The following is an 18,516-nucleotide window of genomic DNA, read 5'->3' on the forward strand; positions in this document are numbered from 1 at the left end:
TTCAAGAAGCCCCCCTTGGATCCTCAAGTTTTGAACAACTTTCGCCCAGTCTCAAATCTGCCATTTTTGGACAAGGTGATTGAGCGGGTGGTGGCGGTGCAGTTGAAGGCCCACTTGGAAGAAACTGATTATCTAGACCCATTTCAGTCGGGCTTCAGGCCTGGGCATGGGACAGAAACGGCCTTGGTCGCCTTCGTAGATGATATGAGGAGGGCTCTGGATAGGGGTGAATGCTCCTTCCTTGTTCTCCTCGACCTCTCAGTGGCTTTCAATACCGTTGACCATGGTATCCTCCTGGACCGCTTGGAGGGGTTGGGCATTGGGGACACCGTATTGCGGTGGTTCCGGTCCTTCCTTTCCGGCAGGTACCAGAGGGTAGCACTGGGAGAGGAGGTTTCAGACCCGTGGCCACTTACTTGTGGGGTGCCACAGGGTTCCATCCTCTCCCCGATGCTATTTAACATTTATGTGAAGCCGCTGGGGGCTATCATCAGGAGGTTTGGGGTGCAGTGTCATCAATATGCGGATGACACGCAGCTCTACCTCTCGTTCAAATCTTCACCAAGGTTGGCCGTAGAATCCCTGTCCAAATTTACCAGAGGGTAGCACTGGGAGAGGAGGTTTCGGTCACATGGCCACTTACTTGTGGGGTGCCACAGGGTTCCATCCTCTCCCCGATGCTATTTAACATCTATGTGAAGCCGCTGGGGGCTATCATCAGGAGGTTTGGGGTGCAGTGTCATCAATATGCGGATGACACGCAGCTCTACCTCTCGTTTAAATCTTCACCAAGGTTGGCTGTAGAATCCCTGTCCAAATGTCTGGAGACGGTGAGTGGCTGGATGGGGAGGAATAGGCTGAAGCTGAACCCTGACAAGACCGAGGTACTTTTGGTGGGAGACAAGAGGAGGCTGGGGGATGTTGACCTCGTGTTGAATGGGATACAGCTACCCTTGAAAGACCAGGTCTGCAGCCTGGGGGTCATTTTGGACTCCCAGCTGTCCATGGAGGCTGAGGTGTCAGCTGTGAGCCGGACAGCGCTGTATCAACTCCATCTGATATGGCGGCTGCGCCCCTTCCTTCCCGACCATCTGCTCCCATCGGTAGTACATGCCCTGGTCTCCTCTCGTTTAGACTACTGTAATGCGCTCTACATGGGGTTACCCTTGAAGACGGTTCGGAAACTGCAGCTGGTACAGAACGCAGCGGCTCGCCTGATTAAAGGCAGCCACCGGCAAGATCACATCACTCCAGTGCTGAAGGAGTTGCACTGGTTACCAGTTGTTTTCCGGGCCAAATTCAAGGTGTTGGTTTTGACCTTTAAAACCCTATATGGTTCCAGCCCAGCCTATCTTAAGGAGCGCCTCCAGCAGCACCAGACAGGCCGCTTAACAAGATCAGCCTCGGATGGCCTTCTCTCTGTCCCATCAGCCAGGACAGCTAGACTGGTGGGGACGAGGGAGAGGGCCTTTTCTGTGGTGGCCCCCACTTTGTGGAACTCCCTCCCTAGGGAACTCCATCATGCCCCCTCTTTAATGAGCTTCCGTCGTGCATTAAAAACGTTGTTGTTCAGGCAGGCATTTGGGATGGGTTAGGGTATTTTAGAAAATGTTTTTATTGTAGAATTTTATTGTTTTAAACTGTTTTTATTGTATGTTGTACATCACCCAGAGTGGCTGGGTGACCAGCCAGATGGGCAATTAATAAATTTAATAATAAATAAATAAATAATTATGCAAATTAATCAATTTTTATTATTTCTTATTTTTGCAGAATTTGTTCTTTATTCTGAGGCAAGGAGCCCTGTCCTGGGGCCACTGGAATGAAAATGCAGTCACCAACCTCTCTGGAATTTGCCAGGTATTACCTACATACTTTAAAGCCATAAGGACTGGAAACTTTTATTTTTAAAAAGGAAAGAAGCTGAGGCTGTTTTGTGTAGCTGAAATCTTGTGCAACATTTTACCATCTTGTGCAATACAACATTTTACCATTCTGTTTTTCTACATCCCCATAGAAACTTGGCATACACACAGCCCCAATAGTAATCCACAGCTACAAAGCCTCAGACTAGGTAATATTGGAAGACTTGCTTGTCTTGGCTGACCTTAAAAATTCAGTGATAAGCTGAAAAAAAGAGAAAAGAATGAACCCTTATTGGTTTAGATGAGATCTTATTCTGCTTTGTAGACTGGGTGCACATAACACGACAAGCCACCATGGGTGGGCAGCCATGGTGGGTTGTCGTGTCATCTGAATCCAGTGTGTTCTCCACAGGGTGGCTTAATTTCCTCGAACCAGCCATGCTGAGAACCCATGGCAGGCTGTAGGGTTGTTTGTGCCCATGGTGAGTTGTTGTATTGTCCATATCCGCGAGAGCTATTTTATCATGGGTTGCCAGAATCGGCTACAGAATTGCTTGACAAGAGCGGCAAAAAAACCCCATGCCACTCTTCACGATTTCTCCAGTGCTGCCTCCAGCCTGCCTCACCAGCGACGGTCCTTTCACCGATGCCGAAATGGCACTTTGGAAGGACCGTCACTCGTTCCCTGGCTTTTTAGTTTTTTGGTGCTTCAAAAATGTTCAAATGGGGTTGTAAATGATGATGATGATGATGTCTTTCACAAGTAACCCTGCCTGGTCAATTTCCTTGTATGTTTCTGCTGTCAAAGGGAGCAGCAAAGCTCAGTAGGTAACATACAAGGTAATTGACAAGGCGAGGCTGTGTATAGGCTGGCTTGCACACAGTTGCAAAAGACTGGGGCAAAATAACAGTAAGAGAAAGGAGGGACAAAGTAGCACAGTTCAGTAGCACCAAAAATGGGGCGGGGGGGAAGCCGAATGGGACAAGTGCACCAAAAGTAGGCTGACCATATGTACTGTTTTAAACGGGACAGTACCGTTTTTTTTCATATTTCCCGACTGTCCCGTCATTTTAACATAAATGTCAATTTTCCTGTTTTTAATTTTTTGTAAAAAAAACTGAACGTGTTTATCATAAGGCTCTATGCTAATCAATGCATGCAGTAAAACTACTAGTGTGATGAAAGAGGAAGTTCCATTTCCTTTATCCAGTCAGGGCCAGGCTTCTTGAGCTGGCGACGATCAGACGCCGCCCCCTTGCTTGACTGCAGTGGCGGGGAATTCAAGAGGTGGTTGCTAAGCCCCATTCAGCACGTGGGAGCCAGGAGGCGAGTCTTACTGTTATTCCCACCATCATTCCACCCATCATTACTTTTTCATGAATACAGAATATTACATAGCTCCGTCCCGTTTTTGTCATCCCAATATCCCGTTTTTGTCTCAAGGAAATATGGTCAGCCTAACCAAAAGGGAACAATCATACCGATATTTCCTCCTTGGCAATGTGATGCTCTCACTTGAACTGACACTTCTCACCCTTTCAACGCTTCCCCGAATCCCCAGCTACTCCAGAAAGGGGAGATATTATCTCCCCCACCTTTTTGCTGCTCCTCTTTGCAGCAGTTACCACACTTCAGCGGATCCGCGCAAATGTCTCTGCCTGTTAAAAAAAAAAACCCAAGAAGGCAGCTGCATGAGATGGAGTGAATGGGGCCCCATTGGGGTTGGGGCAGTGTAAGTAGTACTGAAGCAGGCAGTTCATTTGCTCCGTCCTGTTCAGCCACCCTCTAAGATTTAAAAAAAAAACTGTTGGGAAGATTTATACAAATGTAAAGGTTTGGAAGCAAATGGAGGGGAAATTTGCACACCTGCAGCAACTGCTCCATTACTGCAGGTGTGCAAATTTCCCCTCCATTTGCTTTCAGGGAGATGCACAAATCCACTGAAGCGCAGTAACCACAGCAGCAAGTGCTCTGAAAGGAGCCATGAAAAGGGAGGGGGAGTTAATATCTCCGCTTTCTGGAGTAGCTGGAGACTTGGGGAAACGTTGAAAACGTAGAGGACGCTGCTGAGAAGCGTTGGTTCAACACGTGAAAGTGAGAGGTGCATATCACCAAGGTGCACTTGCTCCAGTCACCTCCCCCCTGCCCCATTTGTGGTGCTTCTGAATGGCGCTGCTAGCTCCCTCCTTTCTCTTACTGTTATTTCTCCCCTGGTCCTTTGCAACTGTGCGCAAATTAGCCTATATGCAGCCACGCCTTGTCAATTTCCTTGTCTGTCTGTCTGTCTGTCTGTCTGTATTACATTTCTGTACTGCCCAATAGCCAAAGCTCTCTGGGCAATTCACAAAAACCTACTTCTAGTGAAGTAGAGTAGAACGGTGAAGTTCTACTCTACTTCACTGCTCCCTTTGACAGCTGAATCATACAAGGAAATTGACCAGGCAAGACTACACAAATTGCACAGCCATAAGTGCACACTTGTGAAAGACCGAATAATAATAGTAATAATAATGGTAATAATAACAACAACAACAACCCCATCTGTGCATTTTTGAGGCACTGAAAAAAAGAAGCCGGGGAATGAAAAAGGGTAGTGATTGGAGCAGAGGGGGGAGGAGACATGATGGGTTCTGCTGCAAAGGCGTCTGGGTTACGTGCAAGATCTGGCTGGAGGACTGAGGGTGAAGGAGCTGGAGATTAAGCCACATCCAGCCCGATTGTCTGTTGGGTGTACTGTGCATTGCTCAGCAAACAACCAACCCACAGTGGCTTATTCGTAGGGTGGCTTAGCGTGACGTGCAAACCCATCCGTTGACTTTTGCTCTCTTATCCACCCCAAGCCTTCAGAATGGGGTGAGCTTTAAAACTAAGTAACAGGAAGTCCATGGGCCAAACCAGATGGAGGCTGCAATCCTATACCCACTTACGTAAGAGTAAGCCCCACTAAATCAATGGGATTTGCTTTCTGATAGACATGTATAGGATTGTGCTGTGAATTGCAGTGCAATTTTTCCCTCAGGGTTTTTTTTGTTTTAAGGATCCAACGAAATGCAGCTGAGAAAGATGCAGCATGTCCTGGATTTTTGTGGAAGCAGAGTAGTTCTGTTGAAAATCACTCCCATTTCCCTCGTTGGCAAAAAGGCAGCTTGGGAGGGGAGACTATTTTCAGCAGACACAAAAATACATAAATAAAATGTTAGAGGCAAAAGGGTTAAAAGGCCCCTCTTCCCTGCAAAATCTTCCCAAAGTCTTCTGGGGCAGACGGCAGACTCCAGAGCCACATGATAACACAACTCTGCATTATGCATTGTTTGGGCTGATCACCCAGAGGTGGATTTTACTGCTAGATCATGTTTGTTCTCTTAGCTATTCCTGCAAAGATGAACTGTGATGATCAGAGAAAGTAACGTACTGTTGACTTGAGTTTCTGTTTCATTTTTTAACAGGGCAGTGACTTGGTGTCTCGATGTTTTTGATGTGTCTGAGACATGTGGCAAGTTCAGGACCGCTTTGGGTTTTTGGGTTCCAGCTCACCCTGCTGTGTAACCATTGGTGTCTCTGTGTGTGGGGAGGCTGGCTGTGATCATTCATGTGTGACAGAACTGCACTCTGTGCATGTTCAAGGGCACACTTCTTTTATTATGACTCAACGTATTCCAGGCACTCAGCCCTGGGGTTTAGTTCTGAGTCCCGATGAAGTCTAGGCCTGCATTCAACCCTATCTACTGCCCTTGGGGAAATCCAGTTGCAATCTTGACTCCCTGGTGTTGTGGTGTTGATTTGTCTCTGTGGTTTCTTTGCACAGTTGATCTTTGCAGATAAACTGCAGCTCTTTGGCGTAAATGCGGAGAAGCCCCCACTTCCCCCCCCCCTCCACCCGGCACAGCCACCTTCTCTAGGTTTCAGCATCTTTGCAAGTCACTCAAAAAGACAGCATTTGTGAGAAGGCCTTTGACATTCTGGTTTCTAGAGGCAATGCTGAACAATGACGCAAGCACTCAAGCTCTGAGCACAATGTGCCAAAAAACCAAAAAGTTCAACAAACAGAGGAAATGGTGTGGCAACCCTTTCCCCCCCTTGTCTGGTGTTTGGTGCCTGTTTCCTGTAAATGCAGCCCCTGCAGGTGCCATGTTAACAGCTCCCCCTGTCCCCAAGTTGAAAATGATATGATCGAGCAATTGTTTCTGTAGGGTGTACATACTTACTTGGGTTTTTCCCCATCCCACTATTGCAAGTTTTTGTAGCAGGACTGGACTGAAAGTTCACCCAATTCAATTTGAGAGGAACGAGGAGGGAAGGTATACTTTCAGTTTCAGAAATATTTTCCCAAACTCTCCACATTTCCCCCTTTGCTCCCCTCCCCCTTGGTTCACAGGTCTTTGCAATCATTGTTTTGCCCTGTTGCTGATGCTGCTTTGGTGTTATTCTTTCCCTATGCCCTGCCCCTTCCCTATGCCAGCCAATCAGGGATCATATAATGATAGGGATGGGCGAACTAGGAGTGTTCCAGATCACTAGCGTTCTCCGAACATTGTCTTGCCACTCATCTCATCTCTGATTCCAGTTCACATTTCCAATCACTGCTTGCTTTGTGTGAATGGAAAACTTGCACAAATTGAGCAGCGATTGAATGGAAGCTTTGTGCAAATCTCCCCAAATCTACGCAAATCTCCTGAAATTTGTGCAAATTCCCTCTATAGACCAAAGAGGGGCTGATTCAGTCTACTGAAGACATTTGCATAAATTAGGAAATTTGCACAAATCAGAATTGGGAATGAGATGAAGGCAGGCACATCTTTGATAATTTGTGAATATTTCCAGCAGACATGTGCTTGCTCTTGCGTTTAGAGCTTCAAGCAGGGCATGCTTGCATATTTTGCAAGTGGAAATGAAATTCTCATACATCCTTATGTACTGATAATAAGGCGATGCTGATTAGCCAGCTGGAATTTTTCATCGTTAGCAAATGAAGTCAGTTTGAAGAGAGTGCAGTGCTCTCTGCATTGCATTGCCCTCACTGAATACTTTAGCCCCATTTGGAGATCACCATAAAAAATAACTGAATGGGGGTATTCTTTTATTTAATTATTTATTTAGTTTATATATTGCCCAACTGGCAGATGTCCTTTGGACAGTTTACAGTAAACCAGCCAGCCAACCAACCAACCAACTGCCAAAACAACAATAAAATAACAACCAAAACAATACATATAACAATGACAATATCAAAATACTAAAATATTGTGTGTGGGGGGGGGGTTGGTTGGCCACTCCTGAAAGTGTTCAAGAAAAGTTTGTCAGTTGGATTTTTGCCAGGTGAAACATCAGTGAATAAAGTGAGCAAATAGCGAGCTAATAAAAACTGTTTGTAATCTGCCCAGAGAGCATGAGTTATTGGGCGGATTAGAAATGTAATAAAATCAATAAATAAAAAATCAATAAAACGTTCACAGTAGATTCAAAGGTCTTTGATCCTTAAACAATTTCCCCCAAATTTTCACATCCTGAGGTGTTGGACTACAACCCCCACAATCCCCAGTCAGTCTGGCCATGAGGATGATGACAATTGTAGTCTGACATGTTGGGAGGGCACCAGGTTGGGAAGGCTGATCTAAAACATCCAGGAGAACAAAAAGACTTTTTCCTGGTGCTGGAAAGATAAGATCGTATGTGCCAGGCAAGCCTCTTTGGGGAGAGCGTTCCACAGGTGGGGTGCCACCACCGAAAGGTCACCAGCCACTGTACCTCAGAAGGTGATGGCGGCACCTGGAGGTGAGCCTCAGATGATGATCCCATTGATCATGTGGACTGGTGTGAAGAGTTGTATGATGTAATGGAGAAACTGGACGGGGAGAGGTTTTTCTTCCTCTCTCATAAATAGTAGGACCTGTGATCATCCAATGAAACTGAATGCTGAATGGCAGGACATTCAGGATGAGTAAAAGTCTGCAGAGCATAGTTAAACTATGGAATTTGCTCCTGCAAGATGTTGTGATGGGTGCCAACTTCGATGGTTTTAAAAGGGGATTAGACAAATTCATGGAGGAGAAGGCTATCAATAGCTATTACTCAACATGGCTATATATTATATTATCAAATGCCAAAGTGATTTCTTTATGTTTATGCCCAGTTTGTTTTGGAACAAAATTCCTTCTTTGGGGCAATTCTTCTCACTAGCAGCCTGTAATGGCTCATCTTTGCAGGTTGCTGGTAAGAAGAATGGCCTCTGAAGAAGGAATTTTGTTCCAGAGCACATGGGGCATAGCATAATCTCCTTGACACTTTGAAAACAGTTTCTCTCTCCTGCATAGTCCTGCATTAAGGAAGTTGGAGGAAGCTGTGCCTGCAATTTGCGTACATTTCTGTTTATGTAATTTCTTTATTAACACACAGAAAAAGTTCCTGGATTTTGGGAAAATCTCGTACGGCAAATGTGATCTGCACTGGGTGCTCACCGGGAGTCTGTTGAGCCCCAAACGAGCTGGATTCCACAGCAACAGGCATCTCTTCCCTGCATTCAGTCACTCTCCCCTCTTTGGTGGGGGTGGTCTGTGTATTTGTTTTTGGTCATATATTCCCTCTGATATCATAACCAGGATGGTTGGTGCTATTCAGAGAAATAGTGGTACATTTGAAGTGCAGGCCATTATCATGACAGTCCCCATAGCCACGCCACCAAGGAGAGTCCAAACATTCAAGCAGCTGTGTGGATCCATTTCAGCAAACCGGTCCTAGAAGTTCTCATCTCGACCAGGAGCAGGCCTCTGGTAAAGCGACTGGGTCTTAATTGCCCAGTCAAGACCAAGCCAGCCCCAAATACTTTGCATCGCAACAGGGAGCAATATATTATTCCCTTCCCCCCAGCTTCTGCAAGGACTGCAGCTAAGCTCAGTGGGAACAGGGAAGTCTGAAGGGGGTGGCAGGTGATGTCAGAAATGCTGCTAATGAAAAAGCCGTGCAAGCCCCGGGTCCACTGTTGCACTCAAGTCCTGCTTCTGGGCTTCCCATGGTTTGCCACGGTGGGAACAGAATGCTGGACTAGATGGGCCTTTGGTGTATCAGCATGGTACTTCTTATATTCTTGCACCTTCCGCTAGCTCTTGTGCCAGAATTCCTGGAAGTGCAGGAGTAATTTTCTCCTTCCGCTCATGATGTTATGGACCTAAGCCATTGCATTTAATTGGACCCAAATGAATTGCAGTTTATTTGGCTTCCTCGCTCTTTTTTCAGTATAATGAATCAGAATTTGCAGCACTGGGTACTTAAAATCTAGTATTCTTCTCCCCCCTCCCTGCCCCCCGGCCACAAAGAAAAAGAAAAATAGGAGCTGATGAGGTTCAATTTATAGATTTCTGCTCTGCTTTTGGCTTGTTTTACCATCATGTTGTTTGTGTAATTGGCTGCCATGCCGTTCTGTTGCCAATTTTCCATCGTGGGCTACTTCTCATGAGAACTTGGCATTTTTAATTTGCTCCTTCCACTACCCCAGACTATCCCATCTGGCTTGCACAAAGACTTTGGTTCTGTGTATTTGCAAGAGGCCAAATCCACCCTTCTGCAACACCAAATGTGTGGCTAAATAGCTCACCAAATATACAGAGGTCTCATAGCTTTAACTACCAGCTGCTGGGGAGAAGCAGCAAAGTGAAGCCATTCACTTTCATAAGAGAATCCAGAGACATCTCATGCAAACAGAATGTTGGATTATATCAGCCTTCTCCAACCTGGTTCATAGACTAGTAGAATCATAGAACAGTAGGGTTGGAAGGGGCCTATAAGACCATCGAGTCCAACCCCCTGCTCAATGCAGGAATCCAAGTCAGCACCCCTCCAGATGTTTTAGTCGTCAACTCCCATCAGCCCCAGTCAGCATACCCAGTGGTCAAGAATATTGGGAGTTGTCGTCCAAAACATCTGGTGGCCACCAGGTTGGGGAAAGCTGTATTAGATGGACTTTGGTCACAGCTGAGCAGGGATTTGAACTCAGCTCTCCCCAGTGCAATATTTTATCCAATATGCTATGCTCATTTACATAATATAAGTGAACACAGCATAGTAGACAAAGTATTTTACACAATCAAAACTGATAAGCTAGCACCAAGACCAACTAAGGTTGCCGCCTCTGTTCTTAACTGAACAGGGATGGGCAACTTGTAGCCCTCCAGATGGTTTGGCCTATCATCCCTCACCATTGACTAGGCTTGATGGAAGTTGGAGCCCTAAACATCTGGAGGGCAACACGTTGCTCGTTCACCCCTGTAATAGAAGCTTTAAAGGCAGGGTACCAGTTGTGCATCACCAAGCAAGAGGACAAAAGAGGACGTGGATTTGCAGGTGCTAATTTATATGTATCGATACAGATGCAGAAATAATTACTGTAGAACACATTAAAAACACAATTGCAGGCATCCTGGAGGTCTTCTCAGTGGTTGTCCTGATCTTCTGCTGATCTTCACCACAGCATTGCCCGAGAAGCTCATGATGATGACAGCAATACCAATCTTCCCCCTTGCTTCCCTGCTGGACCAGCTGCTGCAGTGGTTGCTGGTGGCTGGCAGGTCTGGCCACCTGCACTGAGTCTAGATTCAAAACCCTGAAGTCAGAAGCTCTAGGTAGCTTGTGGAGGCCCTCTCAGTGGCCAGCTGGTGCTTCTGCTGTCCCACAGCACAACTGCGATTGGGAAACTCTGGGAGATGACGGGAAAATGAACAGGCCTTCCCCCTCCTACTGGTCACAGTCTTCCCCACTATGGTGAAGTGTATTTCCATCTACATTATACTAATTATTATAACTGAATCATACTAATTCAGGCTTCCATAACCTGGGTGCCCTGCAGATGTGTTGGACTGCAACTCTGATAATTCCCAGCCAGCCACTGGCCATGCTTGCTAGGAATTATGGCAATCCCTTACTTCTGGAAGGCACCAGGTTGGTGATGGCTGCACTAATTATTTCTAAATGTGCATCTATGCATATATAGTAAATTAGCACATGTAGCTTTTAAGCAAATCTGTCTCCTCTTTCCTGGTGAGGGGGTTCCTTTGGAGGAGGGGCAATGCACAAGTGGTTGCCCCTGCTCTAATTAGCCATTTTAAAAGGTCCTCAGAAGAGCTTGTGCAAAGTCTCATGCAGGATGGTTTGCAGATGAAAGCGTTACTCTGGATCCGAGGTTGCTTTTCTCATTTGCTTTGCTCTTCCACTAAACCAAAAACAGATTTTCTGTGAGTGAGAGAAGCTTCCAGTTACCAGAGGACACCTTGGGATCCAAGCTGATACTTTATCATCATTTGCCATTGACACCATCACTTCTGCACTGAGGGATGTGTATGTGTGTACGGGCGTGTTTCTTTCTTTTCTGGATCCCTGGATTGCTGGTTGCACTAGTGAAGAATAAACCCTCCTCTAATGAGTAGTCTAATGACTAGTGCTGGAGGAAAATTCTGAGAGTGCCTTGGACTGCAAGAAGATCAAACCAGTCCATCCTCCAGGAAATAAAGCCAGACTGCTCCCTTGAGGGAGTGATATTAAAGGCAAAACTGAAGTACTTTGGCCACATAATGAGAAGACAGGATACCCTGGAGAAGATGCTGATGCTAGGGAAAGTGGAAGGCCAAAGGAAGAGGAGCCGACCAAGGGCAAGGTGGATGGATGATATTCTGGAGGTGACGGGCTCGACCTTGGGGGAGCTGGGGCTGGCGACGGCCAACAGGTAGCTCTGGCGTGGGCTGGTCCATGAAGTCATGAAGAGTTGGAAACGACTGACCGAATAAACAACAACAATGAGTAGTCTGCTTCCAGACTACTCATTCCACCCAAAGGCCCTTTGCTTATATATCAACTAGGTGCATGTACTGTTAAGTCAAGCAAAATGTGTACAGGAAGAATGGACTTTATTACTTTGATCCAAGTAAACACATTTGTACAACAGAGGAAGAGGATTTTACACCACCCAAACTGGGGCTTTATTCTCTGAGAGTTCGCCCCTTCTAACTACTAGGTAAAACTACCCAATTTGGCTTCTATTGATTTGTGTGTGTGTGTGTGTGTGTGTGTGTGTGTTAACCTCACACAGCATCTAAATTTATTTCCAGCTTTGTTAATATAAAGGCTGCCTAGCTGATCTCTACTTCTGTTTTCGGTCAACCAATGAATCTGGATGGAGACTGTTTTGAGTGAACACCTGGATTTTATATTTTCAAAAACGGAGGAGCTACAATTGTTGGAGACTTGCATCTCCCACTGGACCATGGCTGTGATGTCAATGCACCTTCCAAAGCACCTTGGAGAGCTCCTTTAGAGTTCTGACTGGCTCTGACTGAAACCTGGAGCAGATTCACTGGCCTCCACCCCGTGGTCCGAGGGGCAGTGAAACCTGAAACCATCACAGCACCTGGCAGAGCCCAACTTCAGTGTCTGCAACCCCTCCTCCTCCATATCATCTGAAGACTCAGACCATACAGACATCCTGACTCCAACACCTAGTCATCTTTTTTTTCATTCCCCTATTCCACCCCGCTCCTACTTTTGGTAACATCTTGCCTGATGGAGAGATCTGGAGAGCTCGAATGTGTGTGTGTGTGTGATCTTTGAGTTGCCCATTGAGCTTGCACATTTTCTGTGATCTTTGAGTTGGCCTAGTAAAGGTATTACACTATATGGATTTTGGAATTGTTCTTATGGCAGACACAGCTGCCTTTGTGTGTGTTTACTCATACTTAAGAGTAGCCCCATTGAAATCAATGGGATTTAAGTTAGCCATTAACACACATCCTCTTTATTTCAATGGGTCTACTTACATATGACAAAATCTGGATTGAACCCGTTGTGTAGATGGCACCAATGTGTTTAGCCTTTCATTTAGTGTTAGAGCTACTCATTCTGGAGAGTGTGTGTCCTGTTCTAAACAACTGAAAAAAGAGGTCTGTTTTCAAAAAGAACCAAGTGTTGGAGAAACATGGTTTAATTATGCTTGAAGGGCTCAGAACAGAAATTCATGGCTCTGACTTGTCTTTTCTGGGAAACCGTAATTCCGCCAACCTTGTCAGTTGTAATTCAGGTTCCATCAGGGATTCTTTTCTTTTTACCACATTTATACCCATTCATCTTGCTTGTAAGTACCTAGGAATCTTAAACATCTATGATTCTATATCCTGGACTGGCATCACAGCTTTTTTTTTTTTTAAGGCAATAGAAAAAACAGCAGCTATTTCCTATCACCATGCAGCTGGAAATGAATAAGATTTTGATTTATGATCCTCTCATTCTGAAGCAAATATGATATCTACAATTTCGGTTATTCCAGAAGTTCCTAACTAGGGATGTCAGAGAATTCCGCGACGGATCTTGGTGAGGCCAAATGCCAGTGCATTCGGCCCCCCGAAATCCATCGTGGAACGGCCTGCCACCCCCCCCGCCCCCCGTAGATCCCCCCTGGGATGAGACTTACCTGGGGTAGATGTTTTGGACAGCGGCAGCTCCGGCGGCAGCGGCGGCGGCGGCTGGTCTTCCGACCAGCTGCCACCGCCGCCATTCACAGTCTGTGTTTTTTTCTCCCCCCCCCCCCACAGACGTGATAGGCTACATAAAGATTTACGTAGCGTATCACGTCTGGGTAAAAAAAAAAACGCGTACACAAATGGCGGCGGCTACGCCGGCCGCCGCCATTTGCGTTCCTTATTTTTTGCCGTCTTAGTCTACGTAAATATTTACGTAGACTAAGACGAAGACAAGAAAGGGGAACGCAAATAGTGCCCAGTACGCTATTTGCGTTCCCCTTTCTTGTCTTCGTCTTCGTCTACGTAAATATTTACGTAGACTAAGATGGCAAAAAATAAGGAACACAAATGGTGGCAGCCGTAGCCGCCGCCATTTGCGTACGCTTTTTTTTTTCTTGTTTTTTTACCCAGAGCCCTTTGTGGCCGGAAATCCAGCTGCGGACGGCCCTGGCCTGGGCCTGGCCGGCTGCTCCGCGGAGCCGCCGCGGAGCACAGCTGGCCGTCAAGGATTCCAGGGGGAGAGATGGAACGCCTCCCCCCCCATGAACAGAATCCGTGAAAAGGTAAGTGACTTTCATACATCCCTATTCCTAACCAGCCTGCTAAGGAAGATGCATTTTTATGACTCTGGATGGTCGGGCTGTATGAAGCCTTGCGCATCTGACAGCAAGAACGACAAAGAAAAGCAGAAGCTTCAGGGAAGAGCATGAAAATCTATGGTGGTTTTTTTATCACATTGGGTTGGATCCATACATGGGCAGATGGACAGATGGGCACATCTGTCAAATGCAGTCACGTTCAGGTTTTCAATTTCCCATGGCCAGACTCGTCCCATCCTGGTTCTGCATTGAGGTTATTAGGTTTTTTTCCTGCACAGAAATTTGAAGTTATTTTTATTCACATTTTTTCAAAATGTGTGCATTTTTTTGTGGATTTTTCAAATGTATGAATTTTTCTATGCATCTATCCATTGACTAAAGTGCATTAGCACACATTTTTGAAAAATGTGAATTTTTCCATGTGCATTTTTTTAAACCAAGTGTTTTGTTTTATGAAACACATTGCAAACTCAGAAATGTGTGGATTTCTGGCCACAAATTGTGTTTAAATCCACGTTTGGTTCTTGGAAGTGTAAATTGGATGATCTTGCATTAAAATGTGAGCCCAATTAATATCTCACTCATCCCTCAATCCATACTTAAGTTGCACTTACTTCTCTTATGAAAATCAGAGGGACAAATTTCTCTCATTGATTTTAGTGGAAGCCAAGTTTAACTAGCTTAGGCTGCAATCGTTCGTACGATTCCCTGGGAGTAAGTCCCAGAACTCAATGGGGCTTAATTTGGAATAGACATGCATCAGATTGCACTGTCACTCCAGATCCATCCCACTATTGTTATTTTAAATCTGCATAACCCCCTTTCCTCCAAGATGCTCAAGGCAGTGTACATAGCTTCACAACAACCCTGTGAGGTAGCTTGGGCCTCATCTCATACTCTAACCACTACACAATGCTGGATTTCACCATACCCTCTAACATTTTGAAGACAGAGACCCTCTTATAACACCTCTCATCTCATTCCAAAGGTCCTTGTCTTGCCTGCTCTCTTTATTGCAACTGTTACACTGAATAGTTCCAGTCCTCTTGCAATACGCTGTGTTTATAGCCTGCTCAGCACTGATTTTCAGTGCAATCCTATACATGACTAACCAGAAGTATGCCCTGTTGAGTTCAACAAGACTCATTCCCAGGTGAGTATAGACTTGCAGCATTACTGCAATCCTATCATCACGTATTCATTCACTTATTTATTATATTTCTATACCGCCCCATAGCCGAAGCTCTCTGGGTAGTTCACAAAAATTTAAAACTATTAAAATATATTATACAAACTACAAAACCATTTACATAAAAATGTATCAACAGATAGCACACAGAGAGACAACATAAAAACAAATTTTAAACAATCAACCAAAGACAATCCAGGACCTGATTAAAAACTCCTTATATGCTGCCAAATGCCTGAGAGAAGAGGGTAGTTCTAACATGGCACTGAAATGATAACAATATTGGCACCAGATGGGCCTCATTGGGGAGGTCATTCCATAAATGGGGGGGCCAGCACTGAGAAGGCCTTCTCCCTTGCTGCCATCCTTCAAGATTCCCTCAGTGGAGACATGCAGAAGAGGGCCTTAGATGCTGAACATTGTGTACAGGTCGGTTCATGCCAGGAGAGGCACTCCATCAGGTATTGTGGTCCTGAGCTGTGAAAGGCTTTATAGGTCAAAGCCAACACCCTGAACTGGGCTCGAAAACCTATGTGAGAGTAAGTCCTATTGAACTCAATATGGCTTATTTCTGACACAGTCCTGTACTCAACAGGCAATAAGTCCCTTTGAACTCAGTGAGGCTTCTTTCTGGGTAGACCTGCATAGGACTACACAGTGAAAAGCCAGGATGCTGGTCATTCTTTGGGTTAAAGAAATGCTGCAGAAATGTATGGGACATGTCCCATTAGTCTCTTAGAAAGATCAGTAGAAGAATGAAGTAGCATCCTTTAGGTTTTTATTTTAATTTTATATTGTAGTGTTAAGCTTTTATATTATGTTTTATCATGTTGTATTTTATGGTTTTAATTGTTGTGAACTGCCCAGAGAACTTCAGCTACTGGGCAGCATAGAAATGGAATAAATAAATACAATCAAATAAAATTGTGTCTAACAAAGAGTTTAATATAGATTTTCTACATGAGCGTTCATAGCTAAAACTGACTTCATGTGATGCAGCAATAATGGACAAAAGCAAGATGGGGCAGTCACTTATAGGCAGCTAGAGAGTGGACATTTCATTTATGTAGTGGAGGCTGATGGCTCTGAAGTCAGTGGGGCTGTGAATCTGTTCTGGGTTTCAATCAGAACCAGTCAGTACTCTAAAGGATACCACCCTGGTTCTGATTGAAACCCGTAGCAGATTCACTGCCCCACTGACATTGGACCCACCATGCTCCACTGGTGCATTTAAGTTTAAACAGATAGCTACTATATATGAATGGTATTAAGTAAGCACAACATGCAAAAATGGAGAGGAGCTACAACAAACTATGTCCAGTGGGATAGCAACTCTATCTCCTGTGGCTTGAATAGGGACAAAGTTTCTTTCTTTCGGTCATTCATTTGTTCATTCTTTATCACGCTTCATCAGCTCACCAATGGAAGGACGTCTGTGTTGTCATCAAAGAAGTGTTTTGTGAATGGCCACTGTAATAAAAGTAATTGTCACTGTCTGTATTTTTTGCATTTCAGTTGCCTCACTTTAACAATTCCAGCCCCCACTAAGTGTGTATCTATATATATATATATGCACACTTGGAACTCAGGATAACATGTTATGCATCTGATAAAGTGGGCTGTGGTCCACAAACATTTATACCATGGGTGAACTGGGAACCAAGGGACACATGCAGCCCCCATCCTTCCCCCACCACCGAATGCCCATCTCCTGAACCAGCATTGCTGCTTTTGCACCACCAATGACAGCATGAAAGCCAGTCAACAGCCAGTGTGGTGTAGTGATTATAGTGTTAGACTAGGACTTGGGAGATCTGGGTTGTAATCCCCACTCGGCCATAGAATTCACTGGGTGATTTTGGGCTAGGGATGTCAGAGGGAGTGAAGCTGGGGGGGGGGTGAAGGTCACTGAGCTTCCATCAGCTGGGCCCCCCAGACTTCGGCTCGCTTACCTGTGAGCTAGCCCGACACGATCTGCATCGAGTGGGGCCAACTTGTAGATTTTCCAGGAGTTTTTTGTCAATAGAAATTCAAGCAAATTGTGGGCACAATCTGCATAATTTTTGCAAATTGTGGCCATCATCTGCACAATTTGCTGCTGTAATCTGTGCAATTTTCAGTTGTAATTTGCGTCATTTGCACAAATTACACCAGCATTTTGTGCAAATTATACAGATTACACCTGCAAATTGCACAAATTAAATTATGGTTGCAACTTGCCCAAATTTCTATTGGTGACCAAAGATTTTGGTGACCCAAAGTTCCCAGATTTTGAGAAAAGCCCGTGGCTCAGCTCACAAATGCAATCCAAGCCAGGTGGGCAGCGGGGATCCTTTGGGCCCCAAAAGGGCTGGATTTTTAAACAATGGGCATCCCTACTTTGGGCCAATCACCAACTCTCAGCCTGGCCTACCTCACAGGGTTGTTGTGAAAATAAAATGGAGAGGAGGAAGAAGACCATGTAAGACGCCCTAAGTTCCTTGCAAGAGGAAAAAAAGGCGGGACAGAAATGTAATCTCCTCCATGCAGGTTAGGGTTAAAGCCTCCTCTCCCTCTGGTAACCCCACAGCATTTGACATTGCTGCCAATTTGACAGAGGAGTCTTGGTAGGGTGGCCACTTATGGATTGCTGCAGAAAAGAGGAGGAGGAGGAAATGCATCTCCCCAAAAAGTGAACAAAAGGGAGTAGAGATTTGCATAAAAGTTGCATATGCTATATATATATAGAGAGAGAGAGAGAGAGAGAAGAGAGAGAGAGAGAGAGATGCAAATTCAGAAATAATTATTATAAATTAAATAGAAATACGGTCCGTATCACCATCGTGCAGAAGACTGTGACCAGGTGACCTGTGTGACTGCCTGTTCTGTCTGCTAACCAGGTCTTTAAACTGGAATTGGATGGGGCAGCCCTTCAAAGAGAGGGCCCCCCCTTCATATACAGGACAGTCCTCTGTAAAAGAGGACACATGCCACCCTGGATGCACATACAGCTGTGTGCTTGTTGGGCCCCTACATTGCATTTTAAATGCGATGCACACCTCTCCTCTATGTGTAAAAGAAGTTGCTATCTCGTTTTGCAACACACATTCATGCGAGCACACACACGTGATATTGGAATGGGCTATTTGTGCAAAGTGACCTTTAAGATTGGATCAGGAACAGGAGTTAGGTTGTGTGTGCGATGTGGGGTTTTTCGTTTGTTTTTTTATCGTCAGCCAAGAGCAGGGTCTGTTCTCAATAAATATGGACCATAACAAAAATGGGACATCAAGGGAAGCAAAAACCCCAGAGTTGAAAACCAGATGACAAGCCCGACTTCCCTAAAATCTGGCCAAATGAAATACAGTACAGCAGGACTGCTGTCTCG

Source organism: Heloderma suspectum, chromosome 10 (assembly GCF_057233095.1).
Source record: "Heloderma suspectum isolate Gila_16-S chromosome 10, 16-S_ref, whole genome shotgun sequence".
NCBI lineage: Eukaryota > Metazoa > Chordata > Lepidosauria > Squamata > Helodermatidae > Heloderma > Heloderma suspectum.